Source organism: Pogona vitticeps, chromosome 3, assembly GCF_051106095.1.
Source record: "Pogona vitticeps strain Pit_001003342236 chromosome 3, PviZW2.1, whole genome shotgun sequence".
Classification (NCBI taxonomy): domain Eukaryota; kingdom Metazoa; phylum Chordata; class Lepidosauria; order Squamata; family Agamidae; genus Pogona; species Pogona vitticeps.
Window position 1 is genome coordinate 125,015,570 of NC_135785.1, and position 5,416 is coordinate 125,020,985.

The 5,416-nt window shown below is 42.0% G+C and overlaps 1 long non-coding RNA gene across 1 annotated transcript; it reads right to left on the reverse strand.

Moving 5' to 3' along the window:
• Positions 1-498: 498 nt before the first annotated feature.
• Positions 499-5,154, reverse strand: LOC110089434 (uncharacterized). The gene is made up of 2 exons (XR_012085377.2): positions 5,097-5,154; positions 499-676 (listed from the first exon to the last, which is right to left on the reverse strand). It is a non-coding gene; the product is annotated as an uncharacterized LOC110089434 (long non-coding RNA).
• Positions 5,155-5,416: the final 262 nt, after the last annotated feature.

Genomic DNA, 5,416 nt, shown 5'->3' on the forward strand with positions numbered 1-5,416 from the left:
TAATTAAGTTAGCTCTAAGAAAGCTTTCCCCATAAAATTATAAAAGCTAACTACTTCTGCCTAAAACTATTTTCCAGCTAAGTAATCGTGACTGAGTCTCTGCTACTGAGTCTCTATGCCTAATCCATCATCTGCAGTCAGACAGATGAAAGGATAGCTAGCTGGACAAAAAATAGCCTCTAACTTTTTGCTAGACCTTAAATCCATGTTCTCCCAGTGTTATCCTGTCAGTTCCAGTCCTTTGTTCAGCAAAGTCACCCTCAAAATTTAACTTCTTTCAACCCCTTCCTTCAATTCTCAAGAGAGTTTCTTCTCTTAATGAGCCATTAAGAAAGGAATGTGGTGTTTAGGCTCTGCCCAGTTTATCCTTGAAGCAGAGTAAAATAAATCTTCTTTCTCATACAGATAAAGTGCCACCTGTAACAGAATGGAGAAGTACAACCTAACCCATCCAATTTCCTCATATGCCCCTCCTCCTGGAGATAAAAATTCAAGATCTAGCAGTCTTGCATTTTTATTAAACAGCAAATTAAGCAAGATATAATACGTTTTATATTGATTCACTATGGCTAATACAATTTTTTCACTATTTCTAGCAATTTCTTCTAGCTTCAGCTGAGGTAGAAATTTACACTAACAGCAGCATAAATGATTATACTTTGGTTTGATCAGAAACCTGAAAAAGAGAAAATAGAGAGAAAACGTGTTAGTAAAAATACTGAATACAATTCCAGACTGGGAAAAAGAATCCACAAGAGATTATTCTCTTTTCTCTCTTCCACTCCATAGTACATCCATCTGCCACAGCATTCTGCCTTCCAGGAATATGCTATACTTCAGAATCAAAATCTTGTAAGGCTAAACTCCAATCCAATAATTTCTGATTTGCATTTTTCATCTTCTGTAGCCATTTAAGAGCAAAATGGTCTGTCTGCAACAAAAAAATCTCTTCCTCCATAGGTAGGGGTTCAAGGCCCATATGATTGCAAGTGATTCCTTCTCTGGAACTGAAAAAGCTCTTTTGACACTCCTGACTCCAAACTACTTTGACACATTCCAGTGGTGTCGAACTGTGGCCCTCCAGATGTTCTTGGCCTTCAACTCCCAGAAATCCTGGCCAGCAGAGGTGGTGGTGAAGGCTTCTGGGAGTTGAAGTCCAAGAACATCTGGAGGGCCACAGTTCGACACCACTGCATTAGGCCAATAAATGCAAGCAGTAATTCTCAGTAGAGTCTTTTTAATGCTGAGGTGGCCTGAGAAGGGTGATTGATGAGCTAACTCCAGAACCTTCTCTCTGTAAGACTGTGGAATGACCAGCTGGCATTTTGGGGCTAAATCAAGACAGGTGTCCTATACAAACTTGTGATCCAACAGTCCATTTCAACCCAGCAGAATCTAATTGTTTTTGCTTTAGACAGAGGTAAATCACTGTCAGCTTGGTCCCTTAGTTGCTGTAATGTGGGATCAGTTAATTGTGCCTGCTTAAGTTCAGGGCAAACAACCAGAGCCATGGTTTGTAAAGAATCTGAAATCTCTTCATTTAACTTACTGGCTTTGGTTTTCTCTATGGGCCATACATTCTACCTTTCATAGAATCATCATAGGGTTGGAAGGTACATTGGAGGTCTTCTAGTCCAACCCCCTGCCCAAGGCAGGAGACCTCATGCCATCCTGGACCTCATACCATCCTGGACTGATGGCTGTCCAATCTTTTCTTGAGAACCTCCAGCGATGGGGCACCCACAACATCAGGAGGCAAGCTATTCCACTGCTTAATGGTTCTCACTGTCAGGAAATTCCTTATTATTTTCAGGTTAGATCTCACTCTAACAAGTTTCCACCCCTTGGTTCTTGTCCTACCCTCAGGTGCAGTGGAGAATAAATCGATGCCCTCTTCCCTATGGCAAACTTCAGATATTGGAAGAATGCTATCATATCTATCCTCCATCTTCTCTTCATTAAGCTAAACGTATGTACCTAGTTCTTTTAGTTGCTCTTCATAGCATTTAGCCTCCAGTCCCTGTATCATCTTTGTTGCTCTTCTCTGCACCCCTTCCAGGGCCTCATCTTTTTTTTTTCTATTGTGGTAACCAGAACTAGACACAGCATTCCAAGTGCAGCCTCACCAGCATGGTATAGAGTGGTACAAACACTTCCCATGATCTCGATGCTATCCCCTTGTTGATGCAGTCTATGACTGTGTTGGGTTTCTTGGCAGCTGCAGCACACTGCTGACTCATCCTCAGGTGGTGGTCCACCAGGACATCGAAATCCCTCTCAAGTCTGTCTAGATCCTTTTGAATGTTGAGTCTATCTTCTAAAGTATTAGCAATTCCCCCCAGCTCTGTGTCATCAACAAATTTGATGAATGCTCCTTCAATGCCCTCTTCCAGGTCATTTCTGAAGATGCTGAAGAGCAGTGGGCCCAAGACAGAACCTTGAGGAACCCCACTGTACACTTCCCTCCACATAGATGTGGTTCCGTTCAAATCCATCTGGTAGTTGCGCTGTCTATCCCACTTTGTTCTATCTTACGCAGAAGTAGGCTCTGGTCTACCTTATTAAATGCCTTACTGAGGTCTAAGTATACAATCCACTGCATTTCCTTGGTCCCCTAATTTAGTCACTTTATCAAAGAAGGCAATAAGATTTGTTTGGCATTACCTGTTCTTAACAAACCTATGCTGGCTTCTAGTAACCACCTTGTTATTTTCTAGGTGCTCACAAATCTGCTGCTTGATTATTTTTCCCAGGATTTTCCCAGGTACAGTATTGATGTTAATTCATCTGTAGTTTCCTGGATCCACTTTTCCTTCCCCTTTTTGAAGACTGGAACCACATCAGATCTTTTCCAGTCCTCTGGCACTTTGCCCATGCTCCTGGACCTCTCCAAGATTTCACACTTAGGTTGGTTTGCTATGCAAACAAGGAAGAAGGCCTCTGCATCCACAAACTGCTGTTTCTCTCCTAATCATTTCCAAAACAGGCCTGGCTGCTTTTGTTTGGCTTCCAGTTTGGACATTAAACAAACAAGACTTTTTGGTTTTCCAAGGAAGGTAGCAGAGATTGTTCCCAACCAGAAAGTGAGGTTCTTGTTGGGGGCATTGTGAACCAAAATAAGCTTTTTGCCTTCCCAGCCTTGATAACACAGCCTGACATTTGTAATGGGAGCATACTGCACTCTCTGTTTCTTAGAATCATAAGACTGGATTTGGAATTTCAGTCCCAACATAACCCTCAGAAATTAGGTAGCAGGACAGCAAGGAAATGTTGGCTCTGGTATCAACCATGCCAGAAATATAAACTTCCTGAGTCCCACTTAAAAGAGTAATGCACTTACAATTCATCTTGAAAACCCACATAGACTCTTGCTTTGAAATAATGGTCTCTGGATCCACGGCCTGAAAGTCTCAAAGTTGCTTCTGAGGTTTGGCTATGGCAGCTCCTAGAATGAAGGTGGGTCACCCAGCTCTCTGCTGGCTGTAGGTGTGTTGCTGGAATAGCTTGTTGCATTCCCCTGCCTCTGCCCGCTCCAATGTCAGCTTCAGCATTAATGCCTTGCAGCCTGTCTATTTGTAAATCCAATGTTGGGTAGAAAACTTCTTCCCCTGAAGAACTGCCTCCCGTAAATTCTTCTTCATCCAGCACTGCATCTCCTTGTTAAACTGACTGTAGAGCACTGGGTCTGGAAGACTGGCTTATAACTTTTACCTTCAACTCTGAACCTTGGGTGGGAAAGAAGTGGTTGCTGGCTTAGGATTCTCCTCTGAAAGCTGAGGGCAGATGCACTTTGTACATCCCAAAGTGCCACAGTGGAAACATTTAAAAGGGGTACTAGGAACCATAGGCTTAGATGTGACTCCAGAGGCAGGGGAAGAGCGAGCAATGCTGCTGCCTGGCTGATGGGAAGATTTACTAGCATCTGGATTTTTAAAGGTTCCATCAGCCTTCTCTTTGAAACTTCCCCCGCTGTTATCTACACCAGAATGTCATAGTCCTCCAGGCTTCTGCTTCTCTCTTTGCTTGTATGCTCAAAGCTCATCAGCAGCCAGGGCCAAATCCTAGCTTTTAGTAATCTGCTTCTCTAAGAGAGGGACGTGTAGATCTGCAGATCCATGGTGCTTCCTTCAGTATGTTTGTTCTCTCCTCAGCATTCTACTCTGCTTTGTCTTGCTGTTCTGTCACCTCCAAGGGCCTCCCTTGGCTCCTACTGCTTGAAAGTTCTATATATTCTTCATCTTCTTTTGGAGCCTTAAGTGTGGACACTTGCTGCTCTACAGTGCAACCAATCTACACTTACGGCATGTGTGCACTGTGTTATTTTCAGACATGAGGACAAACATTGCACACACTTTGCAGGTCACCATCACTGAAGTGTTTCTCCACAATCCCTGTTATCTCTTTACTTTCTTCTGCTTGTCTATAAGTAGCCTTTCCTTTTGTTTTGTCTGCCTTTAATGATTCTGGGAAAATCCACTAATACATAATTCCCTGCTTTTACCTCCTTGGTCTCCTGGTTTTTTTTTTTTTTTTTGTCTCTTCCTCCAGTAGACTCTTTTTCCTTACTACCTTTCCTTACTACCTGTCCCTCATCAAACTCTTGATAGCTCTGCCTGTTTGCTCACTCTGATTGCTTGCTCCCTGGAGTCTGTCTCAGTTTTATTCCTCTGGTATGCTCTGTTAGAAATCGGCAAACAGAAAGGAAATCTAAAAAGTGTGGACCAAATGGATAGGTGATATAGCTGTATTAGTGATTTCTTCTATTGTTAATCTCCACATTATTGCTTTGTTCTTTTATAATTCCATTTTTAAGTACAACCCAAAAAGTAAAAAGGGTGGTCCTTGTACACAATCTGAGAGTAAGGTTGTGTCCCTTTTTAGACAACTAAAAATCACACACATATTGAAATTCTGTTGATTAGCATAGTAACTCGCTTTCAAATAGTCCCATTTAATTAGTGGAGATTTAGTAAGTCAACTCCTCATAAGTTCAAATAGGTCTACTCCAGTTGTACTTAATATAGCATAGTAGGTTGCAACTAGAATAGGAATGCATTCCATATGAATCAAAGGAATACATGGAGGAGTTCACTTACTTATTCAATGGGGCTCCTTTAGTGTGCTAAGTCGTAAGTCATTCATAAGACATCTTTTGCATCATACCAGTCTTTATCAGATTAGGTACCACAGAGCTGTGGGTGATGCAGAAAAAACATAAAAGTACCAAAAAAATCAGGCCAAATGTGAGTCAGGCTCCTTTCAAAATGGGGGTTGAACACTCTGATTAGAGGTATTGGTTTCAGATTTCACCTCTGGTGATATGAATTAGAATGTTTCTTTCAATACTACTGAGGTACCCAGTGTGGTGTAGTGGTTAGACTGACAGATTAGGGCTCTGGGGAACAGGGTTCAAATC